This window comes from Heteronotia binoei, chromosome 6 (assembly GCF_032191835.1).
Source record: "Heteronotia binoei isolate CCM8104 ecotype False Entrance Well chromosome 6, APGP_CSIRO_Hbin_v1, whole genome shotgun sequence".
Lineage (NCBI taxonomy): Eukaryota > Metazoa > Chordata > Lepidosauria > Squamata > Gekkonidae > Heteronotia > Heteronotia binoei.
In genome coordinates, this window is record NC_083228.1 from 127,899,409 (window position 1) to 127,927,233 (window position 27,825).

General features: G+C 46.5%; 1 protein-coding gene and 1 non-coding gene across 5 annotated transcripts in view; both read right to left on the minus strand.

The window, feature by feature from the left end:
* TBL1XR1 (TBL1X/Y related 1) overlaps positions 1-27,825 on the minus strand; it is a 255,550-nt gene that overhangs the window by 119,404 nt on the left and 108,321 nt on the right. For all 4 annotated transcript variants that reach the window (XM_060242534.1, XM_060242537.1, XM_060242538.1 and 1 more), the window contains exon 2: positions 19,021-19,085. The gene's annotated coding sequence lies outside the window, so the exon portion shown is untranslated. The remainder of the gene's footprint in view (positions 1-19,020; positions 19,086-27,825) is intronic.
* TRNAI-GAU (transfer RNA isoleucine (anticodon GAU)) lies at positions 25,185-25,251 on the minus strand. The gene has a single exon. It is a non-coding gene; the product is annotated as a tRNA-Ile (tRNA).

The window sequence follows — 27,825 nt, forward strand, 5'->3', positions numbered from 1 at the left end:
TGAACTGGGTTTTATTTTATTTTCTAATCTGCCTTGAGTATCAGTGAGAAAGGAGGGTGATAAGGAAATAAACACCACATTGTGCATTAAAATGCAAATCCAGATTTTGCTCTTTAATTACCACACTAGGAGATTATCTCTCTGTTACACAACAGTGCAGCTCACCTGTTAAAATATCAGCAGCCTCCAGCAAAAAGATAAAAGGGGGGGGGGGGGAGAGTATTTTGTTCCATGTCCAACAAAAATCCTACCAGTAAAGGGATGACAATTAATACACTAATAATTACAAAATTATATTTTACTCGATACTGGGCTTTGTTTGTCCACTGCAATTGGAGGGAAAGTATAGCTTATTTTCCTAGCTGTGTTTCGACACTTTGGCTCGAAACTACCTTGTGTGAAGTGGCTGAGATGTTTATTTTGAATGGGATTAACCCAGAATCAGGTGTTATGACAGGCACATGGCTACTGCCAAAACAGCATCCCTGTGGCTTCCCATCCTCTGCTCTCACAGGTAATGCCTCATTATTCAACAGACGTGATGTGAAGTCAGCAAGTTGAGAGTTTCCGCACCTTGCAAGCATAGGCCAGTCAGCGGAACAGCAGTGGAGAAACCCACGTGGCAGCGAGATCGCATCAGACGTTTTATATTAATAGATGATACTGGAAGGGGGGGGGGGGAGAGAAGCCAATGACAGGCCACTGCTGCTTGAGCAGCAGCAAGGAACCTAGCTGAACGCGCACGAATGCTGCTTATGCTGAATCAGACTATCAGTCCATCAAGGACTGTACTGTTTACTCTGAGAGGCAGTGGCTCTGCAGAGTCTTAAGCAGAGATCCTTCGTATCATCTGCTACCTGAGCCTTCCAACAGGAGATGCTGGGGATTGCACCTGGGACCTTTTGCATGGCAAGCAGATGCTCTACATCACTGAGCCCAGCTCTGAGACAATGCTGACTGTATCGGATCAAGGGTCTGATTCCATATAAGGCAGCTTCCACATGTTCCATCATCTCAGCTGCAGGCACTGCAAAGCTAAGAGGTGGCTGGGAGCCAACAGGCAAGCTTCCACCCCCATCGTCATCCTACCTGGTTGTGAGCAGTCCTTCTGGGCTTTCTTCCCAGCCACTTTATTGGCCTAAGCCCTGCAGTCACTATCTACCTCAACCTAAACTACCCCTTGGGGCTGTTGAGATGCTAAAACTGGAAATGGGAAGACCGCAGCATCCACACTACTTGGGAGTAAAAATATTATTAAACGTTAACAACAGCAGCAGCATCAAAAGCATTAGGCAAGAGAGCCTCAAGAGATGACATCCTCTTCGTGTGACAAAAAGCTACAAAAAACTGCATTTCACTACCCTAGGATGTAGAGATGGCCATGAGCATAGAGGGCTTTAAAAAGGGATTAGACGGGGTGGCCAAACTGTGGCTTGGGAGCCACACGAGGCTCTTGCACATATATTGTGTGGCTCTTGAAGCCCCCACAACCCTGTCAGACACTTGGAGAAGGCATTTCTTTCTTTAAACCACTTCTCCATGCAAAGCCAGCCAGTGGCTTGGAGAATACATACAAAGTTAAAATTGTTTTCTTTTCCACCTCTCCCTCCCTCTTCCCACCTCCACATATTCGCCTGCCTTCCTTCCCTCCTTTCTTTCAGCTCTCAAACATCTGACACTCATATCTTGTGGCTCTCAAAGATCTAACATTTATTTTATATGGCTCTTACGATAGGCAAGTTTGGCCACCCCTGGATTCGACAGATTCATGATCTTATCAGTGGCTACTAGCCCTGGTGACAAAAGGAAAACTCCACATTCAGAGGCAGGAAACTTCTGAATCCCAGTGCCAGCAGCATCAGGGAAAGGTCTCCGCCTCTATGCCCTGTTGTTGGACCTCCAGGGGAACTGGTTGGCCACTGCATGAGACACAAAGCTGGACTAGATGGACCACTGGTCTGATCCAGCAGAACTTTTCTGGTGTGTGTGTGTGTGTATGCATATTCCATGTACACCACGCAAAATGAAAGCTGATACTAAGTTAGCATTATTCTTTCTACTATCCCATTTATAAGTCCCTCTTGGATAGTAATTCAATGAAACATGCTTCTTAATTTCTTATTAGCTTTCCTTCATTCCCCACCACCACCTTTTTTTTTTTTTAAGGAATTACCAAGGATACGGTTACATCTGATAAGATTGAGCAGAGCCAACGAGTGCTCTTTGGGTCAAGCACTCAAAGCGCAAAGAGGAGAAAAAATGGGCCAGTAAAACAGTCATATATCTCTGATAGGCCAATCCAGGAGTGGGAAGTGGGTACTAAAGCGGAACAGGTCAAAGCTGGACCTTTCAGAATCAGGCAGTTTTATGAGCCCCCTGCAACCTATTTCTAGCACTCGTTCAGTGAACAAGAGCTTTTTTTGGAATTTGGAAGCATCCCTAGAAGCTTAAAGACATACACACACACACACACACACACACACCATTCCCTTGGGACACAAAAAAACACACACACACAGCTTCCCCCTTATCAAGCGAGGCAAATAAAGAGTTTTTGGAATAGGAGGAAAACAGATCTGTAAAAAGAAAAGCAGCACTACAGTACACTATTTCCATTTTTCCCCTCTCTTTGGAAGGTAGAAACACTACTGAAAAAGCAATGCCCAACCGTAGGCTGTGCAAGTAAATTGCTGTCTTCCTTTTCTTCCCCTTCCAGCACTTGTAAGCTTGAACCATTACAGATTTACGAACCAAAAAGCAGAGGGTTTTTTTTTTTTCTGATTACGAGTCGTTTAAAAGAAACAGCAAGCGTTTTTATTTATATGGTGCTCTGTATAAATGATCAAGAGCCCTGTGGCACACAGTGTTAAAGTTGAAGTACTGCAGTCCTAAGCTCTGCTCATGACGTGAGTTCGATCCCCCGTGGAAGCTGGGTTTTCAGGTAGCCGACTCAAAGTTGATTCATCCTTCCGAGGTCAGTAAAATGAGTACCCACCTTGCTGGGGAAAAAGTGTAGATGACTGGGGAAGGCAATGGCAAACCACCCCGTCAAAAGTCTGCCATGAAAAAGTTGTGAAATCAATGTCACCCCAGAGTCGGAAGAGACAGGTTGCTTACCTGTAACCATAGATCTTCGAGTGGTCATCTCTGCATTCACACTCATGGGATAGAGCACCTGCGCTGATCCCCGAATCGGTACCTAAAAAGCCCAGGATTTTTTCGCGCTCGGCACCAACAAACATGCGCAGGCGTCCCAGTGTGCATGCTCGCCGGCGCCAGCGCGAGGATCCCACCAGTTCCTTCCTGACCACTGGAAGCCCCTACTGGAGGGAGACTGTCAAAAGTGGGGAAGGAGGGCAGGTCTACAGTTACAGGTAAGCAACCGGACTATCTTCTTCATGGTCTTTGTGCTTGCAGCACCGCAGCTCCCAGACAAGTCCTCTGCTGAGCATGCACATCCAGAGTGTAGTGCTTCATGAAAGCATGCGGAGAGGACCAGGTGGCAGCCTTGCAAACGTCCGTCAGGGAAACGCCTTTCAGGAACGCCACCGACATCGCCATCACTCTTGTAGAGGGTCCGCAAATAGGCCCAGGTAACGGCTTCTTTGCCAACCAATAACACAGTTTAATAGTCTCAGTGAGCCATTTCGAAAGCCGCTGAGATGAGATTCTGAAACCTAACTTAGGAGCAGCATAAGAAACAAAAAGATGCTGGTCCTTACAAAAACTCTTGGAGCAACTCAAATAAAACAATAAAGCACGCTTAACATCTAGAGCATGCAACCTACGTTCCTCAGCCGAGGAAGGTATAGGAAAAAACGTGAGCAACCAAACTTCTAAGTTAAGGTGGAATTGAGAAACCACCTTGAGGAGAAAGGAAATATCAGGAGCTAAGGACACTCCAGACTCCTGAAAAGAAAAAGAAGAAGATATTGGATTTATATCCCGCCCTCCACTCCGAAGAGTCTCAGAGTGGCTCGCAATCTCCTTTACCTTCCCCTCCCCCACAACAGACACCCTGTGAGGTGGGTGGGGCTGGAGAGGGCTCTCACAGCAGCTGCCCTTCCAAGGACAACCTCTGCCAGAGCTATGGCTGACCCAAGGCCATGCTAGCAGGTGCAAGTGGAGGAGTGGGGAATCAAACCCGGTTCTCCCAGATAAGAGTCCGCACGCTTAACCACTACACCAAACTAGATATGGGTAGTCACAATGCATAGCCGTGAGCTCCCCTGCATGTCGTGCTGATGTGATGGCTACCAAAAAAGCAGTCTTCCAAGATAGAAGCTGTAACGAGCATGTGGCCATTGGCTCAAAAGGACGACGAGTCAGCCTGTCCAACACTAAAGTCAAAAACCACAACTGTGGGGGTGATCTCGATGGAGGATGAAACCTAATCAAACCTTTCAAATATCTCTTTGAATGAGGATGTGCAAAAACTGAATGCCCCTCAACTGGTTCATGGAACGCAGATATTGCTGCCAGATAAACTTTAATGGAAGAAAAAACAAGGCCAGCATCCACCAGAGATAACAAAAATTCAAAAACTACCGATAGTCCAACCCTTTGGGGTGAAACTGTAGGATCAACTAAAAACTGAAGAAACTTCTGCCACTTCCTATCATAAGAAGCGCGGGTAGACAGCTTCCTGCTATTCAGGAAAACGTGTTGGGACTCTGCTGGAGAACTCACAGGGTCGATGAACCACGCTGTCAGCTTCAGGTGGGGCACGTTGTGATGGAATACATGACCATCCTGAGCTGACAGAAGGTCCGGTTCCGCCGAAACCTGGTAGAAAACCCCCTTCGCCAGTTGGAGCAAGATCGGGAACCAGTTCGGTCAGGGCCACCAGGGAGTCACCAGGATGCAGCATGCTCTCTCTCTTGCGATCTTGTTGACAACTCTTGTCAACAGTGGCAGAGGTGGGAACAGATATAGGAACCGACCTTCCCATGGGAAAAGTAGACCGTCTCCCAGCGACTCTGGATCTGTGCCCCCTCTGGAACAAAACAGAGGACACTTCCGGTTCTTGGCTGTGGCAAACATGTCAACCTGAGGATACCCCCAGAGCTGAAACACAGGTTGAAGGAAGCGCCACTGTATCTCCCACTCATGCGGGGAAGCTGCACCCCTGCTCAGCGAGTCTGCTTGCAGATTGAGCACCCTTGGGAGGTACGCAGCCTTCACAAAGATGTCGTGCTCCAGGCACTCTGACCACAGTTCCAGTGCCAGCGCACAGAGCCGTTGAGAGACTGTTTCTCCCTGCCTGTTGATGTAACACAGGGCAGTAGTATTGTCTGTTAGCAGAGCAACAACCTTCCCCAACACCATGGGGCGGAAGGATTGAAGAGCAAAGTGAACTGCCAGCAGTTCCAAATAATTTATATGACAGTGAGTCAATTGCGAAGGCCAAGGGCCCCCCACACACAGAGCGTCCATGTGAGCCCCCCAACCCCACAAAGACGCATCTGTTGTGATTGTCACTGTTGGTGCAGGTAGGTGGAAGGGAGCTCCCTGACAAATGTTGTCCATTGATTTCCACCACTGCAGTATTCGAAGTGTCACAGGTGGAATTACAAATCTCTTTCGGGGTGAGTCTCTTAACGGCCGAAACTGACGAAGAAACCAAAGTTGTAGGCCTCTCATCCTCAGCTTCGCAAAGAGTAACATGCTTGTAGTCACCGCCATCAGCCCCAGCATCTGCTGCAGCTGCTGTGCCGTGCCCCACTTTTGACTCGGCAGAAGTTCGACAAGGTTGATAATGTCCATCTCTCTCTGCTGAGGCAGAAAAGCGATATGAAGGTTCGTATCCAGCAAAGCCCTATGAATTGAACTGTCCGTGATGGAGTAAGATGTGATTTCTCCAAATTGACCTGCAGACCTAAGGTGTGAAGAAGACGAAGAGCGGTGGTCTGACAAACTCTCCTTCGACTCCACCACAAGGAGCCAGTCGTCGATTTATGGAAAGATGACTATCCCTTGAAGCCGGAGGTGAGCAGCCACAACGCTCATCATCTTCGTGAACACCCGAGGTGCAGTGGACAGACCGAACGGAAGGGCCTTGAACTGGAAGTATTGAGAACCTACTGCAAACCGAAGGAAACGTCTGAACGCAGGATGGATGCTGACGTGGAAGTACGTATCCTTGAGGTCCAGCGTTGCCATCCAGTCCCGTTGGTTGATGAGGGGCAGAATTGTTTGCAGAGTGGACATTCTGAACTTCTGGTACAGAATAAACTTGTTCAGATTCCAAAGCTCCATGATTGGCCTCAGACCCCCGTCCCGCTTGGGAACTGGTTAGTAATGAGAGTAGAAGCCTCCCGTCCTAGCCTCCACTGGGACTCATTCTATGGCTTGTTTTTGTAGGAGGTTGCTCACCTCCACCAGCAGAGGTGGGGAAGGGGGTGTGGTGATTACCACAGATTGGTTCGTAATCTGAGCGAAGTCTGTTTTGTAGCCTTCCGCGACGTTGGAAATCGCCCACCTGTCCATAGAGATGGACTCCCAGGCCGACAAAAATGGGCGGAGGCGGATAGATGAAGAAGAAGTGGGGACGGTAACACGTGCTACCAGAAAGTCAAAGGCCCTGCTTTTGAGGGGGAGCGCCCTTGGACTTGCCGGTGGTCTGTGCTGAAGCGTATCGGTTTCTATTGTTCCCCCTGTATGGGGACCTACTCTCAGGTTGGGCAGAGCGAGGTCTCCACTGCTGTCCCGGGGAGAATTTTTGATATGGTTTCTTTGACCAAGGTTTATGCCACTGTTTTTGTTTAGCAGCTCTGGAAGTCACCGGGACACCCAGGTTCCTAGAGGTTTTTATGCTTTTATCCATTTCCTGAGAGCATTGTCGGTGGTCAAGCTGAAGAGGCCTTCGCCCTAGAAGGGCAGATCTTCAATAAAGGCCCTGGTGTCTTGCTGGAGGGCCGTTAATCTGAGCCAGGAGTGGCGGCGGAGGCAGACAGCAGACGCGATGGTTTTCGCTGAGACGTCCACCATATGCTTGCTGCAGCCAGTTGTTGCTTGGCTACAGCAAAGCCTTCTTTCTGCAACTTCTTTGCAGCGGACCTCTTCTCCTCACTCAGGGAAGACAGGAGGGGGTGAGTTGTTCCCACACTGAGTATAGGTATCTAGCCATGCACGCAGCATAGTTAAGATACCTTTACTCCCAGCACTCCAGCAGAATAAAACTTCCTCCCAACGTTGTCCAACTTCTTTCCCTCCTTGTCTGGTGGAGAGGAGTGAGTCTTGCAGGCCTTTGACGAGGAGGATACGACCACCGAATTGGGCTTCGGGTACGTGAAAAGAAATTCAGTACCGGCCTCTTGGACGTACTACATGTGGTCCAATTTTCTTGATGACACAGGGCTCCTTCACCGCCTGTAAGATGACCTTCGTAACAGGCAGGGCAACAGCTGTAAACGTATCCCACTGCATGATGTCGAATACGGTATCGTCTACAACAGGTTGCGGTTGTGTCACCGGGAGAGAGAGGGAGAGTGCCATCCTCTTCACCAGGTCCCCAAATGACTTCAGATCCTCCGATGGTGAAATGGGAAGATCCTCAGAGGTATGCGACACTGGCGAAGGTTCCAAAGTCCTGTCCGGATCGTCAGTACCGACCTCGGAGTCCGACGATGAAGACTCTCTCCTCAAGGAATGTTCCGAGAGCACCGGCGTTGACAGGTGACCGGATCAACACCGACGACCTAGGTTGGACTTCCTCCACCACCACGCCGCGTCTTTCGGGTGGAACAGACATCGATGCTGAGGGATGCCGCCTAGAGTGCTGAGAAAGCCTCGACATATGGGATGTCTCAGATTGCTGGTCCCAATCTGCAAACTCACGAGGAAGGGTACCATTGGTACGGCAGGTATGGATAGGCGTAGGGAGGCCACTGGCGCTGCTCCCACGGTGGAAGCAGTTTGAAACGGCGAGCTATGGTAGTTGGTTCTTGCTGTCTCCGACCCTTCGCCTGATCCAGCGGTGCCGACGGCTCCATCGGTATAAACATCTCCACCTCTGACACAGAGTCGCTCTCACTCCAACACCTCGACCCTGAAGAGTGGGAACGCTGAGTAAGGTCGATCTCTTGCTCCAATGCCAATATAAGCAACTGATGCAAAGCACTGTCTCTCGACACCGAAGGGCTACGACGTGGGGACGCCAAGATCTTCCTCGGTGGAGCGGTCAACATCGATGTTGAAGCTTCATGAGAAGGGGAAGGAGTGCGGGACGATCTCTTCTTCGGCTTCTCCTTGGATTTCACCTTCTTCGGTGCGGATGATCGGGTCCCCGAGTCATCCCAACGCTTCTTAGCTGGGGTGTCTAATGACCCTTCAGATGGTCATTTTGTGGAACACCCGCGCTCAACCGGCATCTCGGTCCTGATCGACGATGTATCGGCCGATGTGACCGTCGGGGCCTCTCCCATTGGTACCAACGGGCCCGATGCTATCGTTTGAGGACGAAGTGCCGACTCAACCAACGCGGCCAAAAGCCTCGCCACTCAATTCTTGCGAGTTTGTTTAGAAAAACACAGGCAGTGCGAGCAAGAATCACCACGATGTCCCTCATCCAAACAATGGAGACAGAGGGAATGGCTGTCTGGAGGGGCAATCTTTTTTCCAAAAGAACGGCACCTCTTAAAATACCCCCAACGCCTTTCCATAGACGCCAAGGAAAAACCCACACAGGAAAAACTCTGAGGGGAAAAACTGGACCCCAAAGGGCAAAGTCCAACTTTTTTTTTTAAACAACACTAACTATCTAACAACTAACTAACTACACTAAGAAAATAACAAACGGGCTATATACAACAAGAAAGGCAATCCAAAGATTACTTTACCGACCGGGGACACGAAAGGAGATCCTCTCAGCGCAGCAGTCAGAAAGGAACTGGTGGGATCCTTGCGCTGGCGCCGGCAAGCATGCGCACTTGGACGCCTGCGCATGCCCGTTGGTGCCGAGCGCGAAAAAATCCCGGGCTTTTTAGGTACCGATTCGGGGATCGGCGCAGGTGCTCTAACCCATGAGTGTGAAGCACAGAGACCACGAAGAAGATCGACTGGTGCTTGCACAGAGGACCTTTCCTTTCCTTTTCCTGCATAAATGACCTCCATAAAGACTGGAGCTTGCTCTAAGGCAGAGCTGCTTCCATGAGAAAGTGACACAACCAGCTTTCAATGTTGTGGTTTAACAGTCCTAATCATAGGAATAAAGATGCCTTACAATTTTTTTTTTTTTTTAAAGCTAGTGTGGTGTAGTGGTTGGAGTGTTGGACTAGAATCTGGGAAACCCAGGTTCAAATTCCCACTCTGCTATGGAAGCTTGTTGGGTGACTCTGGGCCAGTCACATACTCCTAGCCCTAAGCTACCTAACAGGGTTGCGGTGAGGAGAAAATGGAGGAAAGAAGAACAATGCAAACAGCTTTTGAGCCTTATTGGTGAGATAGGAGAAATACAAAGAAAGCACCTTTAAAGACCAACAAGTGCTAACATTTTAAGCATGTTTTAAGGTTTTTTTAAATATATATTTAATTGTGTTTGTCTGTGTCCTTTATAAAGTTTGTATCTCTGCTACTTAAATAGGTACATGCACGGCCTAGCCTAACATGGCCCGACCCAACCTGACATGGTCCATTTATATCAGATCCGGCCCTCATAGCAAATGAGTCTGACACACACACCCTGCTCTAACCACTACTCCACGCTGGCTCTCTGCACAGTGCCTTACAATCCTAGCATCCTCTCCTCCCTAAAACCATCTCATTCACATCTTTCATAGAGACACTTCCCCCTCCCCCCAAAAAAAAAATCTCTTTTAAAACAAGCAAATGGAGAGCAGAAGTTAATGGCTCACGGCATTCTCATCCAATGGCGCACTGCTCAACCATCAGCACAGAATTCCCACAGCCGACATGCGTTCTCTCTCTCTCTTTCTTAAGTCTCTTTAGTGAAAGATTCCTCCCCCCCCCCCCCCCACCGCCCAAATCCTTCTGCTCCAAGCAGTAATTAAGAATCCGTTATCACCATTCAAAATAACAGGCCCACAAGACCTTACGGATACTTTAGGGTTTTTTTCTGGCATAACCTGTAGGGGGAAAATTAGGACAAAACGCAATAAGACTTCAAACAGTCTCTTCCTGGTATTTTAAAATTTAATGAAGTGTTGGGAGTAGTTTAATATGGAATGAGTCATGTTTTTTTAAGAGTTGCAATAATGCAAAACAGTATTCCAGCCTTGGCTAATTCTCAATGTGCAAACATGAAGTAATACAGGGAAAGGGGCAGTTGTCTTCTGGGAAAACAGCAGTGCACAAATTGGGCATTCTAAGAATCAAAACACTGAAACGTGACAGCTGAGAGGGGGAGGGGGGAACCCTCTGCCTATCTCCGTTCTACCTAGGAGGAGAACTATGTTGGCTACCTCTGCTATGTGGTTTTGCAGTTTTGGAAAGCCCACTCACTACAGGACTCTTCTGACTGCAACAGCACATTGCCAGAAAGTGCAGCTTTGCGTACACGCTCACTAGGGCCTCCCCTGCAGTTCAATTTCATGTTTGGACAGGGCCTTTCATGGGCGGACAGTGACAAACACACGGATTCATGTACTGCTGTGAACTGCTACATACTGCCATATAGTGACGTACAGATTGCACAGATGAAGCCAAAGCTCATTGGACTCAAGGCATGCATGCCCCCTCTGCAAATGCTTAAAAGAAGATGCACGATAGGCAGAATGGGAGGGATGAGGCTGAGCTGGTGCAATCCTCCCCCATGCATGCAGCTGGATCATTTTCATAGGACACTGGAGACATATATGCAGTAGCTACCCTGCATGGCAAGCTGCACCATAGCACAGGGGAAAGGCAGGAGTGTAGACTGCCTGACTCAGTCCCTTAGACAGCCCCCTATAGACCACTCTATTTTTATCCTAGAACACATACAACCTGTGGCACCCATTACGTCGTCCATGAACAAAGCTGCATGATTGTTATTAGAGGTGGGCACGAACTGGCTGACAAACTGAAGTTTGCCCTGAATTTGGGCCGGTTCATAGTTCATGAAGCGATGTCCACGAACTGAAGATCCCGTGAATTGCCACGAATTTTGAGGCGGTTCATGAAGAGCAGAAAACAGGCTTAAATGGCTTCAAGCCATTTCATCCCTGCTTTCTGCTCTCCATGGTGGCAAGCAAAAAGCAGAGGGTGACGTGGCTAGGAGCCATTTAAACCCCTGCTTTCTACACCCTGCAGCTTTCTGTGGTGAGTGAAGAACAATGGTTTAAATGGCTCCAAGCCATTTCAAACCCCAGCCCCCCAGCTTTCTACTCACTGCAGCTCTTTACGGCGAGCAGAAACCAGAAGGTGAAATGGCTGGGGAAGCATTTCACATCCTGTTTTCTGCCTGCCATGAAAAGTCTCGAGTGGAGGTGAAAAAACTTGGCGCCATTTAAACTCCAAAGTTTTCTATTCCCCACTGCTTTTTGCGGTGAGCAGAAAGCAGAGGTTTAAACTTTAAATGGCTCATAAACCGGTTTGGATCACAAACCTTCATATAGATTTATAGTTTGGTTCATGGTTCAGGCATAAACTGAACCACATTTTTGCCCATCCCTGACCATAATCATCTCCATGAAAGACAGAAGAAATATCTTTCACAACAGAAGACCCAATACAAAGCATAATTCATCTATGATTTTGGAAGCAGGTTCTGCCAATTGGACATGGGAACAGGCTTTACAGAAAAGAATTTAGATAAAAGAGAACTACAACTGCACCCAAAATGCTATAGGAAACTTATCATGTGGTAACCAAAAGCCAATTAAGAAAGGCAAAACTAGATGGTACATAACTCTCTCCATGGCCTCTGAGAGTAACTTTGTCCCAGAATAATAAAAGACCAGGCCACTTAACCACTAGGCAGTATAATCAAACTTGACCTCTATTTCACAAAAAAGACATTCTTCAGTTCTGAAAGACATCTTCCCTTGTTTTATTTGTGTTAATAAGGACTGTAGTAATCCAATAAAAATATAGTTTAAAATAATAACAGTTCAGTGTTTACTGGGCATGATTTCAGTATTTATCCCTAGATAATCCAATGGATCTTTCAGTCCTGTAAACACACAAGGTGGCACAAAACCAGCAGAAAAAGGCTCAGAATCCAAGGTCAGCAGCAGAGAGGGAAAAAAACACTGTATTTATAAGCTAAATAGGCTTCAAGGGATACTTTTGGAAAGCCACTAAATAAGGTGGGAAACGAAGCAAAATTGGTTTTTATAACCTGCTTTTCTCTACCTTAATGAGTCACAAAGCAGCTTATAATCACCTTCCTTTCCTCTCTCGGTAACAGCCACCTTGTGAGGCTGAGAGAGTTCTGAGAGAACTGTGACTGGCTCAAGGTCATCCAGCAGGTTTCACGTGGAGGAGTGGGGAATTGAGCCCACGTTGCAGCCCACTGCTCTTAACCACTAAATCATGCTGGTTCTCGCAGAACATCGCTGTTCTAAGCAACGTTATAGCCCTCTAAGTTCCCTCAAGTTAAATACGCATGATGGAATATTTTTAAATAATAATAATAAATTTATTCTTATATCCCGCCCTCCCCCGCCGAAGCGGGCTCAGGGCAGCTCACATGACATGGTTTACACCATGATTACACTAAAATCCATCAATACATTAAAACAATTAAAATAGTTAAATACAATTCAGATTAAGTTAAATAACAATTAAAATTTGATCAAGTATAAATGAAAGTGCCACAGTTCAGAATGTGTATAGGATGGCTAGGTGTCATCTCCGGGTGCCATCTTAAATGCGAGTTGACAGAGGGTGGTTTTGCAAGCCCTACGAAATTGATTTAGGGCTCGCAGGGCTCGCACCTCCTCTGGTAGTTGGTTCCACCATTTGGGAGCCATTGTGGAGAAGGCCTGCTCCCTTGTTACTTTCAATCTGGCCTCTCTTGGTCCAGGGATTCGTAGTAGGTTTTGAGAACTAGATCTCAGCGCTCTCTGGGGAACATATGGAGAGAGGCGGTCCCTAAGGTAGGCAGGTCCTCAGCCATAAAGGGCTTTAAAGGTAATAACCAGCACCTTGTAACGAACTCGGTACACAATCGGCAGCCAGTGCAGCTCCCGCAGCCTAGGCTGTACGTGTTCCCACCGTGGTAGTTCCACTAACAGCCTGGCTGCTGCATTCTGCACTAGCTGCAGTTTCCGTGTTCGGTACAAGGGCAGCCCCATGTAGAGGGCATTACAGTAGTCCAGCCTCGAGGTGGCCATTGTATGGATCACAGTTGCCAGGTCTCTGCGTTCCAGGAAGGGGGCCAACTGCCTCGCCCTCCTAAGATGGAAGAAGGAGGATTTGGCAGTGGCAGCTATCTGGGCCTCCATTGTCAGTCCAAAGACAGTCCAAAACAGGACATAATGCCAATTCCTGTGTACACTACGGACATACAACATTTTCAAATATATAATATTTAACTGCAACTGATTTTGTCCACAGTGACTATCATGTATGATGATAACACTACTGGGGTGCATTTACACTACACTAAAAAATGCACTTTGCAGCTAGATTTTTAGTAGGTAAAAACAGCAAAAATCCAGTTGCAAAACACATTAGTGTAGTATGAACACACCCCTGAAGAATTTAGTGTTTTTACTATATAAAAGTTTAAACTCAATATCCAAATATTCTCTCATAGACAGTCCTGTGTACAAAAGATTCACTTTCCTTTGTTTACTGCAAAAGTTGTTTTCTGTTCCTATTTTTATTTTGTTCCTACCTCTCATCTAGCAACACTGAAATATATGTGGTAAGACAGCACAAGGAACTGAAGTTTGCATACTATCTCCATCCCTCCCCAGTATTGAATATGTTTGCAAGTTTGCTTGTAGAAAACCAGAGGCATTTATATTTAAAATTTCTCAGCTATAACTAAATAGTACAGTTTTATACACTAAGCTATAAATGATGTACTTTTTTTTCAATGCTGCCAAAGCAGCAACGCAAGTTTAGTGTTCCTTGGAGTAGCCCTTTCTGAATAGACATAAATAGGATCCTGAATAACCTGTTTAGGATTGCTTTCCAAGTACTACACACATTTCAAATTTCACAATAGGATAGGATAGGATAGAACAGGACAGGACAAGGCAGGAAAGGAAGAACACCACTGTCTTTTTTCCATGGTTTTGATATTTACAAAAATTTTACACCTCTCACCCTCCTAGCTACTATAACGTTCAACTTGGAAGACTGGAAAGGGTGTCACAATGCTAGCCTAGCAGACACCTCTGTGCTCTGGGATGCATGTAAGCTTTGGCCTTTGGGCACAACCCGCCAGGAACCTTCCTGATGACAAGGTGGGAAGAGGGAAGAATAATCAAAGCACTAGCATATCTGGTAGCAATATTTTGCATTTACGTAGCACTCCTTGAGCATTCCAATCACTTCATGTACATAAAATGGAGGAGAGGGGAACAATGTATGCCACTTTGGGTCTTTCTTCTCAAAGGGCAGCCAAAGTGGCTAATATTGTTCTGGCAACATCTACATTCCTGGCCAATTCAGTGGTTTCATACACTGAACGATCAGTAATCAACAAAACTGCATATGAACATATTAACATATACACTATGAACATATGAAGCTGCCTTATACTGAATCAGACCCTCGGTCCATCAAAGTCAGTATTGTCTACTCAGACTGGCAGCGGCTCTCCAGGGTCTCAAGCTGAGGTTTTTCACACCTCTTTGCCTGGACCCTTTTTAGTTGGAGATGTCGGGGACTGAACCTGGGACCTTCTGCTTTCCAAGCAGATGCTCTGCCACTGTCCCTAGGGCTAAGCTGAAAAGTGAAGATTGTGACCCCATTTGTGACCCCTTTTAATATCTCATTTGGTGATTCTTGATTTTTTAAATAGTTTTAGCTAAAGCATACAATAATGTTTGCAAGAGGGTATCAGGCGACGAGGGAACTCATCCATGGTGCAAGGACAGAAGGCTGACGCTCCTTCACCTTCATCCATGAGCTCATAATTGACTGACAGTACAATCCCATGCAGACTTACTCCAGTCTAAACCCATGGCTTTCAGTGAGCTTAGACTGGAGTAATTCCACGCAGGGCCAGGATCCAACAGAATGCTCCCTGAAAGTACACACGGATGACATCTCCACATTCAACTGTGTGTCCTATCGGAAGTGAGGCAGTACGGATGGAAGATATCAGCCAATTTGGATGAGTATTTAAATGAGGACCCAAGAACTGACATCATCCATCTTGACCAATGGGATGCACATCCTGTGTCTAAATGCAGGTATTCACTGATCACACCTAAATACACGCGACTGGTGCTGGACATTTTTATTGTTCAGCAATGGTGAGTCACATAACAGCCTATGCCGTGTGGAATGTTAGGTTCAGTTTATTTATTTATTTAGTGGACTTATATCCCGCCCTTCTCACCGAAGTGTCTCAGGGCGGCTCACAGCATAATAATTCATACAATTCAATTTAAAACATTTACAAATACAATTAAAACCATAATTAATAAAACAAGATAAGATAAAACCAGCGGTCTATAAGAGCATTTTGTTCCATCCAGAGATGTTCTCATTATCAGTTAGGTGTTATAGGCCTGCCGGAAGAGGGCTGTCTTACAGGCCCTGCGGAACTGCCCTAGGGCCCGCAGGGCCCGCACCTCCTCCGGCAGCTGGTTCCACCAATAAGGTGCCGCTATTGAGAAGGCCCGATCCCTGGTGGATTTTAGACGGGCCTCCTTTGGCCCAGGGACTACCAGCAGGTTTTGTGAACCCGAGCGTAGTACTCTCTGGGGAACGTGTGGGGAGAGACGGTCCCTAAGGTAGATAGGTCCTAGGCCATATAGGGCTTTAAAGGTAATGACCAACACCTTGTACTGGACTCGGAATATTACTGGCAGCCAGTGCAGATCCCGGAGCCCCGGCCGAATGTGCTCCCATCTTGGGAGCCCTAGTAGCAGCCGGGCAGCAGCGTTCTGCACTAACTGCAGTTTCCGGGTCCGGCACAAGGGTAGCCCCATGTAGAGGGCATTACAGTAGTCCAACCTCGAGGTGACCGTAGCATGAATCACTGTTGCTAGGTCGTCGCGTTCCAGGAAGGGGGCCAACTGCCTCGCTTGCCTAAGGTGAAAAAAAGCGGACTTGGCAGTGGCTGCTATCTGAGCCTCCATCGTCAGAGAAGGCTCCAATAGCACCCCCAGGCTCTTGACCCTGCCCGACACTGTCAGCGGCGCGCCGTCAAAAACTGGCAGGGGGATTTCCCTTCCCGGGCCGCAGCGACCCAAGCAAAGGACCTCTGTCTTCGTCGGATTCAGCTTCAGCCCGCTCAGCCTAAGCCACCTAGCCACTGCCTGTAACGCCCGGTCCAGATTTTCTGGGGCGCAGGCGGGCCGGCCGTCCATAAGCAGATAGAGCTGGGTGTCATCAGCATATTGATGACAACCCAGCCCATACCTTCGGGCAATCTGGGCAAGGGGGCGCATATAGATGTTGAATAACATCGGGGAAAGTACCGCCCCTTGAGGCACCCCGCAATCAAGCGTGTGTCTCTGGGACAGTTCCTCCCCAATCGCCACCCTTTGTCCCCGACCGTCAAGGAAAGAGGAAAGCCATTGCAAGGCCAGCCCCTGAATCCTATAGGTCCAACAACATCAGCACCGCCGAGCCGCCTTGATCCAGATGCCGCTGAAGATCATCCACCAGGGCGACCAGCACCGTCTCCGTCCCATGGCCAGCTAGCGAACCTGAGGCTCCGTGCCTGTCTTCGGATTGTGTTCTGGACGGCTTCGGCGCTCAGCCTGGAAGAAGTTGACAGGATCCTCCTATCCGCACGCCTAGGTGCGATCTCGTCGATGGCCCCGGCGAGCCTATTATTCCAAGACTCCACCAGGTCATCGAGGGAATCACCAGGGGGCCAGGGATCCCGCAGAGCCGTCAGGAACCGTCCCGGGTCCATCAGGCTCCGCGGGCGAGCTAAAATAAGCTCGCCGCCCAAACGGGTTTGGGGTGGGACGTCCACACGAGCCTTGAGGGCATAGTGATCCGACCATGGCACTGCTACAGAAGCAAGATCGTTCACTAAAACTCCCGACGTGAAGATCAAGTCTAGCATGTAACCCGCCTGGTGGGTGGGTGTCGTAAGTACTTGGGAGAGTCCTAGTGTCGCCATGGAAGACACTAGGTCCATCGCCTGATTGGAGGTCACGTCATCAGCATGAACATTGAAGTCACCCAGGATCAAAAGCCTCGGGTGCTCCAATGCCCATCCTGCTGCGGCCTCCATCAGGGATAGTAAGGCGCTGGCCGGTGCGTTAGGCAGTCGGTACACCAGCCAGATCGCCAACCCCTCCCCAACATCCCACGCCAGGCCGGCACATTCAATACCCCCGATCTCCGGAGTCGGGAGGGCCCGGAAGGAGTAAGCCTCTCGAATGAACAGGGCCACCCCTCCCCCCCGCCCGCTAGTCCGCGACTGGTGAAAGACCGAGTATCCTCCTCATCAACAGGGGCATGTTCTCTCTCTCTCTCTCTCCTTCCACTTCCTCCATTCAGAGGGCAATGGGTGGGTTTCAGTAACTCTCAGAGATGCTATTATATACTCCAATTAAACACATTCAGTGGCTCAAGAGCCAATTGTGGCTCTTCAATATGCTACCTCTAGTTCTTCTGAGCATTGCTTCCCAATGTCTCACTTGCCCCATGTTGGTGAGGCTTATGGCTGGCAGCGGCTCCCTCCTTGAAAACAGTCACCACCAGTGTTCCCTCTACGCTGAGTTAGCGTGAACTGGCTCGCAGATTTTTAGCCTCCAGCTCCCACATTTTTGTCTTAGCTCAGGAAAAATTATCCCAGCGCAAACTAATTTCTTCAGTGGCTCACCACTTTAATGCCAGCAGCTCACGGCTTTAATGCCAGTAGCTCACAAAGTAGAATTTTTGCTCACAAGACTCTGCAGCTTAGAGGGAACATTGGTCACCACTAGAAGAAATGGCAATCCCCAAGTCTCTCTGTGGGTCCAGGTCTGATGTCAGGGATGGAAGTAAACGTGGCTCTTTTGGCTGATGTTAACTGCAAATGTAGCTCTCCAAGAGCTGTGGGGTGGCTACCACACAGTTAGACAGTTTCAAGCGGGCACAGAAATCTGCAGTGCCACTTCGTCCCCTGTGTGACCCCTGGCTGAACAAAGACGCAAAGCGAAGCATGAAAGAATTCCTGAAGGCAGCGCCAAGCTTTTGAGGAGGTGCGAGAAGTCATTTAAAACCAGTAAAAACAAAACCCCCCAACCATGGTGGAAAATGGACTCGCCTCGGAATCACTTTTCTTGGAAACCTTTGACACTGATAACACAACATAGCCTTGGAGTACTGCACACGTGCCAAAGGACACAGATCCCTTTTTTTTAAAAAAAAAATTGGCATGCATTAACAACATTGCTACAGCTTTTATGGAAATATAAAATAGGGATCGGGGGGAGGAAAAATAAACGACGTTCACACGCACGGCTTCAGCACAGTTTAAGTTAGAACAGATTCTAGACTGGCCTTTTTAAGTTGCTGAGAATCTTTATTAGGGAGAAAAGCTGCTGTGCCAAGAACCCACCTTCACCCTGTGTCTGTCCAACTCACACACAGTGGAACCGGAAATGCACACGCACACACAAACATACAAGGAGTTCTGTAAATCCTGGTGTGAATGACAGAATGTACTGCTTTGAGGCGATTAGTATCCTAATGCTTCAGTTTTCGCCAGAAGGGAATGTAGGAACAGCTACCGACTTTACACAGATGTCAAACTTGGCTGTCAAACTCTCTGATAGCAAAAAGTACACCGCAATATTTGCCAACATCATTAGGTACAATTTCTAAAATGCCCTTGCCAAGTAATCTGCTCACGTCTTCTTTAGAGAAAAAAAAAAGTTACAGATTTTTATTTCAAGAACACTTCAAACCCTAAACACTGATTTAATAACATGTAAATGTACATACCATTGGCAGTGCATTGATGGGCGGAAGGTTTCCTGACAGGAGGCTGCGGATGCAGAAAGATGGTACTGGAAGAAAGAACAGGGAACGGTAAACAAAACGGGTCGAACGATTTTAAGATAGTGCCAGCACATAACAATTCCATGACACTGCGGAGGCCAGATTGCTTGGAAGAATTTGCAAAATGGAAAGCTGAAATTTTCACCTCTGAGTTTTTAGAGGAGTAAGAAGAATATGTTACAACTGTCACATTTAATTTTTAAACGATAATGAGAAAAATTCGTTCACGTGGAGATAAATATTCAACACTCAAAGTTGCTACATTTGCCCTAGCGGTCCACAGAACTAGGCAGAAATGTGTTTCACAAAATGGGGTACCACGTGCTGCAGGTAATCCTCTCTCTCAGAGCTTTCAATATGATGTTCCTTTTATGCCAAGCAAGTCACAAAAACTATTTCTTATTTGACCTATTAGAATAATCTCTTTCCCCATGGAACCAGTTACTAATACATGTAGGCTTGGACTCCATGGTCAATTTCCACTTAGGGAGGGGTGCCCATTTTTCATGCTGCAAACCTTTATTTACTTACTTATTTCATTTAATTCCTGCCTTTCTCCCCAATGGAGGCACAGAGAGGCTTACATCATTCTCCTCCCCTCTTTTCCCCTCCAAACAATGTTGTGAGCTAGGTTAGATTGATCCAGCAAGCTTTATGGCAAAGTGCACGTCTGAAACTGGCTCACCCAGATCCTAGCCCAGGAGAGGCCAAACTTGCTTAGCGGAAGAGCCACACAGAGTAAACATCAGACGTTTGAGAGCTGCAAGACTGAAAGGAAGGAAGGAAAATAGATGGGGGAGGGGGGAGGGAGAGGTAGAAAGAAAGGAATTTTAACTTCAATTGCAGTCTCCAAGCTTGGCTTGGAAAAGTGATTAAAAGAGAGAAATGTCTTCTCCAAGCTGGCTGACAGGGTGGTGGAGGCTTTGAGAGTCACACAATGTGTGTAGAAGAGCCACATGTGGCTCCCGAGCCACAGTTTGGCCACCCCTGTCCTAGCCCAACATTCTTAACCACTACACCACACTGGCTATAACTCCAATCCTGCTATTACTGGGGACACCCTGTCCCCATGAGCATTTTAGGGAGAATTCTGGGCTACAGCAAGCAAGTGGAATCCTACAGTGCTGACTGAAATCCCTTCTGTTAGTGGAAGAAGAATTGCAGATTTATACCCCGCCCTTCTCTCTGAATCAGAGACTCAGAGCAATCTCCCATATCTTCTCCCCCCACAACAGACACCCTGTGAGGTGGGTGGGGCTGAGAGGGCTCTCACAGCAGCTGCCCTTTCAAGGACAACTCCTACGAGAGCTATGGCTGACCCAAGGCCATTCCAGCAGCCACAAGTGGAGGAGTGGGAATCAAACCCGTTTCTCCCATATAAGAGTCCACACACTTAACCACTACACCAAACTGGCTCTCGTTTACCGCAGGATCCAAGCTACCTGCCAATAGGCGCAAATGTTGAACTGAATAGCACCAATCATAGGATACAGCAAAGAGAAGGCAGGTAGTAACTCTGGACTCCAAAGAAAACTCTACACATGAACACACAGGAAGCTGCCTTGTACTGAGTCAGACCACTGTGTCTATCAAGTTCAGTTCTGTCTGCTCTCATTGGCTCTCCATGGGATCAGGTAGCCTTTCATATCACTTACTAGTTACAGTATTTTTTGCACCATAAGACTCACTTTTCCCCCCCAAAAAAGTGGAGGGAAAAGTGTGTGCATCTTAAGGAGTGAATACTGCAAAAAATTCACACAAATGCCTCTAAATTCACACAAACGGCTCTAAAAACTAGGTGCGTCTTATGCTCAGGTGCGTCTTATGGAGCGAAAAAATACGGTAAATCCTTTTAACTGCAGGTGCTGAGGAATGGAACTTGGGCTTTCTAAAAGCCAAATAGATGCTCTACCACTGAGCCATGGCCAGTCTCAAAAATGCACTACAGATGCACCACCCGCAAGATTTCAAATTTGTGTTCAGAAGACTATGGGAAGCAATCCTACGCAGGTCTACTTAGAGATAGGTTCAATGTTATTCAATGGAGCTTCCTTCCAAGCATGTGTTCTCAGGACTGCAGCCCACCTGCAGGGCCTGCAAAACTTTCCTCTTTCGACTGGCTTTCGCTGATGAAGGAAGTGATTGCTGATGAAGGAAGTGACTGCTAAGGATTACCGCCATCATATAAAGAACAAACAGCACTAGCACTTTTATTACTAATTAATTAATCAATTTTAAACTTATTAGAATTTTAACGTTAAATGTAACTTTGTTGTTTGTTGTTTTTGTATAATTGAATGATGTTGTCAGCCGCCCTGAGCCTGCTTCGGCGGGGAGGGCGGGATATAAATAAAATTACTTACTTACTTACTTACCCAACTTTGATGTTCTACTATAACCAATGAAACAGTTCTCAGAAATCGAAAACCTCCAACCCCCTACATTCAAAAGCCTGAACTTCACACAGCTCTAGGGATGATTCTGAATTCCTTGTCTCTGCCGTTACAGGCTGAAAAATCCCTGTTTCAATTGTATCCTTCCTTGTGATTCTTTATTTTCTCTTTCTCAGCACCAAATCTTCCCCCCCGTAAAATGTACACATTTCAACACTATTTATGCATCAATAAATATTTATACTATGCATACAGATGATGCATATTGTATGCATAAATACAGTATGAAAACCCGACCGCACGGGATGCATACGCAGTGGAAACAAATCATCAAATCAGCTCCAAGATCAGAGACACAAAGCTGCCATTGACAAAAAATATTAATGAATGTTTTTTAAAAAAAAAATTATGCAAGGAATAAACAAGGTCAGCAAACACACTGGTCCATCTCAGACTCCAAAAACAAAAGCCACGTTAATGCAGTTTAGTAAGACCTATCAAATTAAGACAACACAGTGAGCAGAACACAACAGCTGGGTTGGTCTTAATGAAAGCTATTGAAAGGCTTTTGTTATTTGGATATAAGGAACAGCTAATCACCCCAACCAACAGCTCGGGAGGGGAGGGTTGTGTCAGGATAGCCTATGCCACATGTGGCTTGTGTTAATGCATGTAAATTATGGATTTACTGTATTTTCTACCATTTACTAAACAGCACTGGCAACAGTCTTCTGATCTGATAGCAGTTTCAGGGAAATACGCCCTTTGCAGGAACTGGCATTCATTTATGTGGCAGCTGCTGTCAAAGTGGGGAAATGTGAATGGATGCAACCTGAAACAACCATTTCCAACAACTGACAGTGCCACTGTAAGCAGGTCTACTTAAAGCCCCATTCAAACCTATCCTATAGGGCTTAATCCCATGAAACTGGGCTTAGGATAGCACTGTTAGGGTGCCAGTGTTACTTGAGAGTAAGACCCATGGAACACAGTGGGATTTGCATCTCCTTTCCCGGTCACCTTATCCAGGAGAAATGGAACAAGCCCTGAACAGGATACAGGGAACACATAAGAACGTAAGAGAAGCCATGCTGGATGAGGCCAATGGCCCATCCAGTTCAACACTGTGTCACGCAATGGACACATTTCCCTATTTTTTTTTTCATTTGAGGTTATCAGGTTCAAAGAGAAAATAAATAAATATTACTATTTCAGATGTGGCCAGTTCTGCATTCAGAAAGAAAAATATCACTCAACAAGTGTTAAACATTTAATATGAAGTATCAAAATATTTTGTACCAGGGATATGCTGCTTATGGCAAACCCCACCACGCACACTCACAAATTGTGTGACCTATAATATGCAAGTAGAACTCTGAGAGTTCTATTTCTTCTTTTCCAAAGCACCCGATGCTACTTCACAGCAACTGCCATCACCTGCAAATGCCAAATGGTGGAAAGATTCTGCAACAGACATATAGGTGGAGTGGGATGGAGGAAGTGGAAGCAAGAACTACAAACTATATGTTTGTGGTCCTTGGTGGCATCCAGCATCCATTAGGATGGCCACACAAAAGCCAGTGGGAAGTAGCAATCATCATGATGGACTAAGACATGGAAGACCCCAGATTCAAAACCTCTACCATGAAGCTCAACAAATGATCTCTGGCCAGTTACTCACTCTCAGTGAAACCTACCTCACAAGGCTGTTGTGAGGGTAAGATGGAGAGCTGTACACTACTCTGAGCTCCTTGGGGGGGGGGGAAATGACAGTATGATCAACTGAACCAGCAAAACAGGACCTTCCAAAGTGAACATGGTAGTTAGTGCAGCCACACCACTCCTTTCACCTATGCTTATTCAGGTAAATGAAGCATGAAAGCCACAAAACTTATATTTCAGGCACCTATCTAGACAGTAAAGTGTGACTAGGACAAACATTTGTATTACACAGGGACACTCATCAGGGAACAGTCACTGACTTCAGCCCCATATGTGGTATGTACTCAGTGGCAAGACTAAGTTTCTACTTATAGTGAAAAAGTCCCTAAAAATCCACTAAAGCAGGGGTGTCCAACTCATTTGTTATGAGGGCCGGATCTGACATATATGAGACCTTGTTGGGCTGGGCCGTGACGGGTTGGGCCGAGCAATGTAAGTACCTATTTAAGGTTAGGCAACAGGGATATAAATTTTATAAAGAACACAGACAAACACAAATATTTTTTAGAAAAAAAATTAAGCATGTTTAAAAAAAAATAGCACTCATTGGTCTTAAAGATGCTTTCTTTGCATTTCTCCCACGGGATCCAGGGAACTGGGCAAAGGAAGCTCTGGCTCTTTCCTTCCTTCCCCAGGGGAATGGGGGTGGGGGGAAAGGAGCCTCGGCCAATAGATGGAAGAGAGGCTTGGCTCAGTAGCTCAGCTGTGTGATTGCAAGAGCCTAGCAAAGCAAGCTATTCCTGCCTCCTTCCTCCACAAGAGAGGAGCTTCAGCCAATGGAGGTTTTGCTCTGTAGTTCCTGGGCAACTGAGCAAGCCTTGCAAAGCAAGCTGTTATGCAAAAGGAGGAAAGATACAGTATAGGGAAAAGGAAGCAGGTGACAGCCAGTTGCTCGGGGGCCTGATAGGAGCCCTCCAGGGGCCTCATTCAGCCCCTGAACTGCATGTTTGACACCCGTGCACTAAAGAGTTCATAAAACAGATTTTGAGTCCAGTAGCACTTGGACTCAAAATCTGTTTTACTGCTTCAGACCAACACAGCTGCCCACCTGGATCTATCTTCATGAAGAGTTTGTAGTTTGCTCACGATTCAAGAATTACATTTGTGCACATAAGTGTGGGAAGAAATGAATAAGACTCAAGAGCAGTTTTATGAGCATCGCTGCCCAGTGGGCCAAGACCATGTATTGCTTTAAGCATTTCCCTCTTCATCAGTAATTCACCAGTAGGGGAGCACAACTGTTCATAGAATGTTGCACTATTGGAACTACCGCAAAAGAGTGGAAGGATTTCTGCAATAAAATTCAATAAGCTACAAGCAGGTCCCTGTTCCTTTCATCAACAGAAATGTGACACGGCTAGCAGTGTAATCCTAAACAGAGTTACATTTTCTATGTTCAGTGAAGACAACAGGCTTAGAAGGGTGAAACTCTTTTTAGGGTGGTTTGTAGGTTTACTGGATTTATATGCCGCCCTCCCTGTTGAAGCAGGCTCAGGGCGGCTCACAACCAGTAAAAGCAGAACAATTGTACAATTAAGCAATTAAAACAATTGAACAATTAAAACAGTTAAAACAATCTGGCGCTAATCATATCTGGAATTATCTCACTTCAGATGATGTTCAGTATATATTAGATGTACATCAGTCACACCATATCAGTCATTCCAGATCAATTAAAGGCCTGCCGGAATAGTGTTGTCTTACAGGCCTTGCGGAACTGGGCAAGGTCCCGCAAGAACCTAACCTCTTCCAGCAGTAGATTTCACCAATAGGGGGCAGCAATCGATCGAGAAGGCTCTCTCTCTCTCTGTGGCACTGTTATTCATGAAATATTATTTTAATACAGACCCTAAGGCATATGGACATATGAAGCTGCCTTATACTGAATCAGACCCTTGGTCCATCAAAGTCAGTATTGTCTACTCAGACTGGCAGCGGCTCTCCAGGGTCTCAAGCTGAGGTTTTTCACACCTATTTGCCTGGACCCTTTTTTGGAGATGCCAGGGATTGAACCTGGGACCTTCTGCTTATCAAGCAGATGCTCTACCACTGAGCCACCGTCCCTCCCCGCCTAGCATCAAGTGTAAGTGGGCCTAAACCTTCCCCGCCTTCCTTTGAGGGCAGCCCTCTGGCCACATTGCCGTTCCTCCACAAACACACACGTTTGTGGGTGGCCATCGAACATACATGCCTAGATTTCAGGATGGCAGGCCCTGCAAAAAAGCCCTAACTCCTTGAGCTCCAGTGTCATTCAAACAAAGTAGACAAGAGGCAAGACAAGAAGTTCTCCTAATTCTGTGCTGAGAGAGAGAGACGCAATCTGTTATGTATAGTCTGACAAACATCTAAAATAAAAAATACAGAGTGACTACAGGATCTTTTGACCCAATAAGACAGATGGTTTGATTTTAATCTGTGATATTTAAACTATGGTTTCGGGGGAAATAGCCAACTGAACTAATGGATTTAAGTAAAAATGATATTCATTACTAGTTAGATGTTTCCTATTTGGATGCTGTAACCATCCATTGCATGCCAGCTCTTCATGTTTCTGGAACTCGCAACCCAGCATTAGCCTTGTGGCATTTATCTTGTTATTAATTACAATAATTACAAAAGTTGGGTGCTTTAATCATTGTAATTCATATATAAACAAAACAAATTCCCCATCTAAATAGCCTATAACCAAAAAAAAAAAAGTTTTGTTCTCTTTGCTTACTTCATTGCAGCCTCTGCCTCTATTGACTTCACTTTCACATGCCAGGCAGTATTTTCTAATAAGGGTGCAGAGGAAGGAGACGGGTGAGAGAGGCTCTGGACTTTAACTGTCTGCAAGCTGTAGCCACTAGGACTGTAGTTATATGAGAGGCATTCCAACCCTGAAGGATATTGGATGGGATTTTGCCTTCCTCTCCACTCCCGATGTCTGTCTGGGCTGCGCTAATACTTTTCTCTGCAGTGTGCACTCGCCTGCCACCAGGGCTCCCCTGCCTGCCACTCTCCACAACTCATTCCCAGTCCGAACAAATCTGCCTCAAGGTTCTCAACCTGCTGCCTAGCTGCCCAGATGCCTTAACCTGTTGGTGCCTCCAGATTTCCTTGCCCTGTCAGTCTGCCTTTTCCCTGGGCTACTGTTCTTCCTTAATCAGTGGCTCCAGTGCTATCTGTGCCACTATCTGGAATCTTTCCAAATTCTACAACAGAATCGAATGGGAAACAAGGGTGCCTCTCACTGCCTCAAAAAGGGAGCCCCCTTAATTCTGCCTGCCTCCTATGAAGAAAGGTGGAAAGAGCTGGGCATGTCTAACCTGGAGAGGAGGCGGCTGAGAGGTGATATGATCACCATCTTCAAGTACTTGAAGGGCTGTTATATAGAGGATGAGGTGGAATTGTTTTCTGTGGCCCCAGAAGGTAGGACCAGAACCAATGGGTTGAAATTAAATCAAAAGAGTTTCCGGCTCAACATCAGGAAGAACTTCCTGACAGAGCGGTTCCTCAGTGGAACAGGCTTCCTTGGGAGGTGGTGGGCTCTCCTTTCTTGGAGGTTTTTAAACAGAGGTTGGATGGCCATCTGACAGCAATGAAGATCCTGTGAATTTAGGGGGAGGTATTTGTGAGTTTCCTGCAGTGTGCAGGGGGTTGGACTAGATGGCCCTGGAGGTCCCATCTAACTCTATGATTTGATCTGCCACCTGTTTGGTCTTCTAAATCTTGTCCTCTCTGTAAGAAAGAGTGAATTCCGTGTCCTGTCTATGATTATTCCCAGATGTTCTAAGTGTTGAGAGGGGATCAGGGAGCTCTTGGAGAGGTTGATGAGAAACCCGTGTCGTTGGAAGCACTGGATGGTTTTTCTGGATGTTGCAGCTCTCAGCCCTTGAGTCGCTCGATAATTTTTTGGAACCACTGGCCTGCTGCCCCATGTTGCCATCTGGCACATTAGTGCTCTTGTTAAGCAGCTCTCAAGGCCCAGACAAAAAGCTCCTGAGGGCCAGATGTGAATTCTGGACTATCATCTGCCCATGTCAAAATCAAGACCCCCTGCCTGTCATCCCTCCTTCTTCCACTCAAGTAACTGACCACGAGAACTCTGGGAGTTGGAGAGTACATATGCCACATTTGAATCCCGAGAAAGTCTCCTTGGCTTTCACCAAGACCTGACAGCAGGCGTATTTCAAGCTAAACACATTCAAATATGGGGAAACAAGCCTAATCCACCTTTACTGTTGCACAGCAATCAGAAGCTGATTGTTTTCGATTGCTAAGTACTCCCTTTACATCCCAAATTTGCCTTTGTTCATTTTCTTCCCATCTAGTTTAACGTTTGATGCTAGTTTATGGAATACTGGAATGTTTTACGACGAGTTGTATCTAAAAGAAAAGAAAAGAAAACCTAAGACCAACGTGTACACAGGCAATAGGAAATTATGTTATACATTAACATTACTCACTGATTTTTCTTTTTTTTAATCTGTACAACTGTAAATTAATATCCTGCGATCCCCTAAGGAGGCAGAGTCAATCTGAACTTGCAACAAAAATGTAAATGTTTGTAACCCATTGTACTCTTCTGTATAATGTTAAAATGGGCTTTTTGTTGAAAGAATATTTTGATTGGATTAAAAAAAAAATACTT